An 8,498-nucleotide genomic window follows, 5' to 3' on the forward strand; every position below is an offset into this window, starting at 1 on the left:
AGGGTTCGTCAGTCAACAGTATGCGAACACTTGACAAGAATACTTCTCTCTTTCTGAACAGGACGGGGGCTTCGATGGGGCATGTGGAGACCACCAGACGGGGAGGACACTTTGAGCAAGACACTCCACTTCAACAGTGCGCTGTAACCAGGTAACAGGGTTTAACTATTCAACAACCTACGAACGTTCAGTTGAAATACCTTCTCTCTTCCTACACAGGACAGGAGCTTTCGTTGGAGCGAGTGAAGACCACCAGGCAGGAAGGATGCTTTAAGCGAGTCGCTCCGCTTCAGCTGTACACTGTAACACTTCAACAGGATTCAACCATTCAACAGTAGATGAAACAGTCGGCTGCAATACCTTCTCTCGTTCTGTACAGGGCGGAGGCTTCCAGTGGAGACAGGTGGGGACCACCAGACGGAGAGGACACTTCGAGGGAGACACTCCACTTAACTGTACACTGTAACCAGGTAACAGGATTCAACTTCCCAACAGCATATGGAACGTTTCAATTACAATACCTTCTCTCTCTTTCTGAACAGGACAAGCCTTCAATGGGACATGTAGAGACCACCAGACGAAGAGGACACTTGAGCGGGACACTCCTCTTCGGCTGTGCACTGTAACCAGGTAACAGGATTTAACTGTTCAACAGCGTATCAAACGTTCATTCAAATACCTTTTCCTTTTCCGAACAGGACAGCGACTTTCAATGGGACATGTGGAGACCACCAGACGAAGAGGACACTTGAGCGGGACACTCCACTTCGGCTGTGCACTGTAACCAGGTAGCAGGGTTTAACTGTTCAACAGTGTATCAAACGTTCATTCAAATACCTTTTCCTTTTCCGAACAGGACAGCGACTTTCAATGGGACATGTGGAGACCACCAGACGAAGAGGACACTTTAAACAAGACGCTCCAGTTCAGCTGTACGCTGCAACAATGTAACAAGAATTAATAGATCGGCAGCATTAACAGAGCGAGGCTGTCTCGAATAGTAAGTTGGGCGCTTGATGTGACAAACCCTGTTCAGAAACAGCGGGTGAAAGACTATAGAGGAGAGTGCACAGCAGACTATTAATACTTCTCCACACGATAAACCTCACTCCATCACACAAACCATGTGAATTGTCACTTCAGGCACTGCATTCCACTCGCACACCGTGCATTCGGGCCAGCACTCGCCCACCGGTCTTTCTCCCACCGGATAAACGCTCGTCTCTCACAAGGGCTCAACTTCTCTCCAGAGACAGCAGAAAACGGGTACAGCAATCATCACCTCCAGCAAGGGGAGGACAAAGTTAGAGACAGATCAACAATTCACTCGGTGTACTGGTTCACTTGTGCCACACACTTTCCAAACTCTCAACACCACTTCAGTGTTAGTGCATATAAACAACGGATCTGATACTCATCACTTTGCGTCTTTCCCACCGCTGACAATATTCCTTGGGTTTCTGTTGACAAACACTTCACTCTCCTCTGTCCATTTCTCAGCTTCAGTCTTCGCTCATTTCACAGCCCAGCCTCAAATCCAAACAACCCGCCGAAAAGAACACAGTATCTCACGAAAAGAGAACCACCCTCACGGGAGGAGAACCACACAGCAGTCTGCTTCCTCTCTCTTTTTAAAGCCCCATCTGAATCTGTGTTCCTGTCCCAACGCTCTCTGTTAATTACTCCACACCTGCGGTCAATTGGGCCATTAGCCTCGCTGCCATAGCAACAGATTTGCGGTGTAATGAGACGGGCATCCACAGGAGGTCTCCAAATAGCACTGTATTCACAAGGGTTTTTAATCTCTTTTCTAATTATTTTTGTCACCCCGTGACACACCCCCCTGCCAAACCGTTCTAGTCCCTAGAACGGGATCCGGATACCCAATCTCCATACCTGGCTGGGGGTTGTCCCCGGTTCTCCCTTTGGGACCGTCTTGGCGGGGAATTCGGTTCCTCGGGCCACTCTCTGAGGGACCACAGCCCATCCCACCACGGGAGGCATCCACACTGGCTCAGTAAGCGGTCTCTCTACAGCTGGTTTGGGGTAGTTTGGACAAGGGCGCATCAGGTTGCGGTGGAGCACCCGCTCCGGCCCTGCTCTCCCTTCGGGACGGATGGCATACACAGGCTGATCGAGGCGCGGCTGTCGTTGGATCACATACGGCTGGGGCTCCCACCGATCACTGAGCTTACCCTTTCCTTGTCGTCGGTTGTCTCGAACTAGAACTCTCTCACCAGGCAGTAGTGGTGCACTTCGTGCCGTACGGTCATACAACCTCTTATTCTTGGCTGCGGTTTGGTTGATTCGGTCTGAGACCCGTTCATAGGCCAGTTGGAGGCGTTGATGGTGTCTGGTCACCCACCCCGTTACGCTGCCTCCTTCTTCAGCCGCCGCAGTCCCCAGCAGTAGGTCCACTGGTAGCCTCACATGCCTTCCGAACATCAGGTAAGTTGGTGCGTAGCCGGTCGTACTATGAATGCTGTTATTATATGCCTGTACCATCGCCGGGAGGTTATCCACCCAGTGTCCCTGTTGGTCACCTTCCAAGGTCCCCAAAAGACCAATCAGCGTCTGGTTAAACCTCTCACACCCTCCGTTCCCCTGAGGATGATAGGGCGTCGTATGAGTCTTCTTACATCCATACAATTGACACAACTCACGTACTACCCTGGATTCGAAATTGGGTCCTTGATCCGAATGGAACACTTCAGGGCACCCGAAGGGCTGGATGACATACCTCCACAAGGCATTAGCGGTAGTGATGGCGGTCTGGTCCAGAGTTGGGATGGCCCAGGCATATTTCGTGAAAAGGTCTGTAATCACTAAGATGTTCTGGATACGGTCGACCGGCCTACCCAGCGTCAGATAGTCCATAGCGATGATATGCATCGGTGCTTTGGCTCGAATGGGGACCATTGGAGCTCGAGGCTCCTTCCTGGCTTTAAACAGAGTACAGCGCGGACAGCCCCGCAAGTAGGCCCTCGTAGTCCCCTCCATCCCAGGCCAGTAGAAGTGGCGTCGCAGGAGTGCCATCGTCCTCTCCTGCCCTTGATGACCAAGCCTGGTGTGGTAAGCTTCCAGCAAAGCGTGACACCTCCCCTCGGGAACCACTACCTGACAAACCGGGTCACCCAAGTGTGTATCCTGGAGGGACCGACAAATCACCCCCTCCTTCAGATGGAGCCTCTCCTTCTGGCCCAGCAGGGCCCTCACAATTTGGGCTTGAGCCCGGCGTTCCGCACCCTCCGGCCACTTGTCCTGCTCCAACCAGACCCGGACCACTGACAGGTTCTCATCCTCGTCCTGCCACATCCTCCAGCGCTGTGGATCCCATCCCCAACTTGCAGGTGGCTCCTCCGGTAGTTGCCCCGGTGCCTCCACAATGCCCACCATCATCCCCTCGTCGCGATCTGCCTCCAGCATGGATCTCGGATCCTCCGACCCTCCTTCAGGCCACCTAGACAGCACGTCAGCGTTGGTATGTTCCCTTCCCGGCCGGTACTGAAGCTGGTACTCAAAGTTGGCCAATTGCGCCACCCACCTCTGTTCTACCGCCCCCAGCTTGGCGGTTTGCAGGTGTACCAGCGGGTTGTTATCGGTCACCACGGTTACCTTTGCTCCCCATAGGTAATCCTTGAACTTCTCACTGAGCGCCCACTTCATGGCCAGTAACTCGAGCTTAAAGGAACTATAGTTGGCATCGTTTCTCTCCGCAGGGTGTAGACTCCGACTAGCATAAGCGATCACTCTCTCCTCCTCCTGTTGTTTCTGGGCTAAGACAGCCCCCAAGCCCAGATGACTAGCGTCCGTGTAAAGAATGAAGGGCTGTGTGAAATCGGCGTATGCCAGAATGGGTGCTTGTAACAACTCTTGTTTAAGCCTCTGAAAGGCAGTCTCGCAGGCCGGACTCCACTGAATCGCTGGGGACCCTCGGCCCCTGGCATGTCCCGTTCCACCCAGCAACTGGTTCATGGGTTTGGCAATCTTAGAGAAATCTTTAATGAATCTCCTGTAGTACCCCACGAAGCCGAGGAAGGATCGAACCTGGCGCACGGTCTTTGGGGCCGCCCACCCCTGTACGGCCGACACTTTCTCTGGGTCCACAGCGATTCCTGCAGCGCTCACAATATGGCCCAAAAACTTTACCTCCTTCCGGAAGAGCTGGCATTTATCCGGTTGGAGTTTCAGCCCATACTTTTCCAGGGAGCGGAACACTTGCTCAAGATGCTGAAGGTGAGACTCAAAATCGGGGGAATAAATGATCACGTCATCCAGGTACACCAGGGTGGTATCCATCAGCTGGCTCCCTAAACAGCGCTGCATTAGTCGTTGGAACGTGGCAGGAGCGTTGCACAGGCCGAACGGCATCCGGTCCCACTCATATAACCCAAAGGGGGTCGTAAAGGCCGTCTTCTCCCGGTCCCGCTCGTCCACCTGTACCTGCCAGTAACCGCTCGCCAAGTCCAGTGTGGAATACCAGGCCGCCCGTGTGAGGCTCGTAAGGGAATCCTCGACTCAAGGCAATGGGAAAGCATCCCGCTTCGTCACTAGGTTCAACTTCCGATAATCCACACAGAATCTCCATGCACCTGTCTTCTTCCTCACCAGAACGATCGGGGCCGCCCAAGGGCTGCTGCTCTCGCGGATAATCCCTCTATCCAACATCCCTCGCAACAGAGCACGAACCTCAGAATACAATGTCGGGGGCACCGGTCGGTAGCGCTCTCTACTGGGTGTGGCCTCTCCAGTGGGAATTTGATGCTTAACGATGTTAGTACACCCATAGTCCTCATCATGGGTGGAGAACAACTGTGGCCATTTAGATAGGAAATCCTTAAGCCGCCTCGTCTGATCCTCCTCCAGCCCTTCTCCCCGTAGGGACTCACCTCCAAGGTGGGCCGGCAGTCCTTCTCCAGCCTCTCTGTGGTGTATCCCTGTCTGCACCAAAGCAACCTCCACTACAGTTGGGCCTACTTGATTGAACTTGACTTCTCCTGGCTCTTGTACTTGCCGGGGTTTCACCGAGATAACTCGGGCTAAACACTGATGACGATACAGCTGGATCGGGAAAGAATTCATGTTCCGGACTCTCACCCGGATTCGGCCTCCTTGGACGGATGCCAGTCCTCTGGCCACCTCCACCTTAGGACCATCGTTGTGTGGTTCCACCAGCACCCACTCCTCCGGGTGGTAAAGTCTAGGGGGCACCCTGACCCAGACCATCGCCTCGCTCCGTGCCGGAATGGACAAAGCATAGCGGCAAGCCACTCTCCCAGTGCTCTCCCGGTCCTCCTGTTGCTCGGCCAGGCAAACTCGTCGACAGTCCGCTCGAATACGCTCCCATTCTCTGCTCTCAGGTGTCGCAGTTGCTCGGGCAGGCCCACTCTGGAACAGCTCTTCCCAGCATTCGGAGATGACATTCATGCCCAATAGGGCGCGATGAGACCCCAGACACACGTCACGAACCACCACCACTCCCTTCTGGGGTACAACCATACCGTGGATTTCTAGGTCTGCCACCACATATCCCACATACGGGATGTCGAGCCCATTGGCCCCCCGCAGAGTTAACCAGGGGGCCTCAGTCGTCGGCCGGCCCTGGGTGCCGAATAGTTCCTGAACTAGGCTCTCCGCAAACAGAGTGACTTGCGATCCCGTGTCCAACAAACATTGTACCTTCTTGTTATTGACTCGAACCGTGATAACTGGACAGCAGCCCACCAGGCGTTCTTTAGACAGTCCAGGAGAAGGAGGGTCTGAAAAGGGGGTCCCGACCACTTGACCCACAGTGGCCGGAGACTCTAAAAACCCCCTTGTGAAGCGCGTCTGGAAGGGCACTGACGGATGTAATGTCCAGCTTCTCCACAACCGTTACAGATGGGACGCCCCTGTTCGTCCCACTGGAATCGGGGACCCATAGTTCGGGCAAAACGACACTCTGGAGGGCGATTCCCGTCAGAGTAGGCCCGCTCCCGCGGTGCAGGAAGTGAATGGAGGCGTTCTCGGTGGAGTTCTTCGATGACAGACTTGGACAAATCAGACATTTGTTCACGGATATCCCTTTTCAATTCTTCCCGGAGGGCATGCTTCCAATCTGAAGTTGCAGGGGCCGAAGGCCCACTAACAGCGTTCGCAGCCAGACAGCTGGGAGGATCCACACCTTCGGTGTGATCACGCTCAAGGGCTAGAGCCTCTCGCCGCAATTCTTCGAACGTGAGGTCAGAATCCCGTCTCAGTTGCACCCGCAGACTCTGACGCACAGGGCCCTCCCGTAATCCTAACAGGAACTGATCTCGCCATAGGGTCTCCTCGTCGCCCAGGCCGTGTTCCTGTCTCCCCCTTAGCCTGGTAAACTGTTCCCTCAGTTGCAACGCGAATGGCCGAACAGTTTGTCGAGGCCCTTGTCTACAATTAAAGAATTGTGTTCTCAGGACAGCTACCGGGGTGGTGTCTCCGTATTGTACCGTGAGGAAATCAAAGATGGCTCGAACTGTGGTGCGGGTTGCTTCCGGTGCTGCCTGTACTTCTCTTCTTGCTTCTCCCTCTAATGAATTTAACACGAACTGTACCTTCTGCAGGGCATTTAGCCCTTGGAGCCCTGCCAGGTATTCCACCTGGGCCTTCCATGCTGACAGACTTAATTCCGACCCCGGACCACCGTACTTCTGGGCCCACGGAGCCCCCATAAAGAAAGGCATAACCGGCTGCCGAGCCACTAGCTCTTCTTCCTCTGCCATTTAGGTCCTTGATCGCTCCACTCGAGGCGGTAACCCTGCCGACTACGCCAAGTTCTGTCACAGGTCGGGGTGGGCCGAGCCAGACTGCACCCACCCCTGGAGACCGGGTACCACCTCGAGGAGCGTGCCAAGGAACAAGACGGACAAGAGGAGTAAGGAATAACAATTTCTTTGAGTTAAAAGCAAAATTTGAAAAGTCCTAATTAAAATCTTCCTTCTGGTCGCCAGTGGCAATTCGATGGCCCCTCCTGGGCCAAGGAGGACGGGACGCTCGTGACAGCCCTGCAGCTCGTTGAAGAGGGATCGGAGGGGGACTCACACCGTCAGGTAGGTCACTGGGTAAGTACTCACGGCGAGAATGGAGCTGGCCCCGGGTGCTGCCCCGAGGTAAGTATCCAGAGAGTGATGGTCTCAACTCGGACGGATCACAGGGTGGCGAGCGGGCCGGGCCAGGAGGAGAAACAGGTGAGTATATTCCGACAGATGTCCTCTGGGCCACGCCAAGTGGGACGGGGACCTCGAGCCGGGACGGGAGAGAACCTTGAACAACCGGACGACACTTCGATCGAGGTAAGTACCACAGCTATTCGCTTTCCTTCTCAACAGCGGCGGCCGCTTGTAACGTGAGCACGGAGGGCCACCAGGCCAGAGGACACTTTAAGTGAGACACTCCCTCTTTGCTGTGCACTGCAACGATACAACAGGGTTCGTCAGTCAACAGTATGCGAACACTTGACAAGAATACTTCTCTCTTTCTGAACAGGACGGGGGCTTCGATGGGGCATGTGGAGACCACCAGACGGGGAGGACACTTTGAGCAAGACACTCCACTTCAACAGTGCGCTGTAACCAGGTAACAGGGTTTAACTATTCAACAACCTACGAACGTTCAGTTGAAATACCTTCTCTCTTCCTACACAGGACAGGAGCTTTCGTTGGAGCGAGTGAAGACCACCAGGCAGGAAGGATGCTTTAAGCGAGTCGCTCCGCTTCAGCTGTACACTGTAACACTTCAACAGGATTCAACCATTCAACAGTAGATGAAACAGTCGGCTGCAATACCTTCTCTCGTTCTGTACAGGGCGGAGGCTTCCAGTGGAGACAGGTGGGGACCACCAGACGGAGAGGACACTTCGAGGGAGACACTCCACTTAACTGTACACTGTAACCAGGTAACAGGATTCAACTTCCCAACAGCATATGGAACGTTTCAATTACAATACCTTCTCTCTCTTTCTGAACAGGACAAGCCTTCAATGGGACATGTAGAGACCACCAGACGAAGAGGACACTTGAGCGGGACACTCCTCTTCGGCTGTGCACTGTAACCAGGTAACAGGATTTAACTGTTCAACAGCGTATCAAACGTTCATTCAAATACCTTTTCCTTTTCCGAACAGGACAGCGACTTTCAATGGGACATGTGGAGACCACCAGACGAAGAGGACACTTGAGCGGGACACTCCACTTCGGCTGTGCACTGTAACCAGGTAGCAGGGTTTAACTGTTCAACAGTGTATCAAACGTTCATTCAAATACCTTTTCCTTTTCCGAACAGGACAGCGACTTTCAATGGGACATGTGGAGACCACCAGACGAAGAGGACACTTTAAACAAGACGCTCCAGTTCAGCTGTACGCTGCAACAATGTAACAGGAATTAATAGATCGGCAGCATTAACAGAGCGAGGCTGTCTCGAATAGTAAGTTGGGCGCTTGATGTGACAAACCCTGTTCAGAAACAGCGGGTGAAAGACTA

At 53.8% G+C, this 8,498-nt stretch overlaps 1 long non-coding RNA gene across 3 annotated transcripts; it reads left to right on the top strand.

Annotated features, from left to right (window-relative positions):
- Positions 1-333: 333 nt before the first annotated feature.
- Positions 334-8,270, top strand: LOC309490384. 3 transcript variants are annotated; one of them, XR_014202679.1, is made up of 4 exons: positions 334-470; positions 543-630; positions 699-788; positions 7,662-7,770. It is a non-coding gene; the product is annotated as an uncharacterized lncRNA (long non-coding RNA). The 3 variants fall into 3 exon arrangements; XR_014202678.1 differs by having other exon boundaries at positions 543-788; XR_014202680.1 differs by lacking the exons at positions 334-470; positions 543-630 and adding an exon at positions 8,141-8,270 and having other exon boundaries at positions 727-788; positions 7,662-8,072.
- Positions 8,271-8,498: the final 228 nt, after the last annotated feature.

This window comes from Leuciscus leuciscus (assembly GCF_965113295.1).
Source record: "Leuciscus leuciscus genome assembly, chromosome: 25".
Taxonomy (NCBI): Eukaryota; Metazoa; Chordata; class Actinopteri; order Cypriniformes; family Leuciscidae; genus Leuciscus; species Leuciscus leuciscus.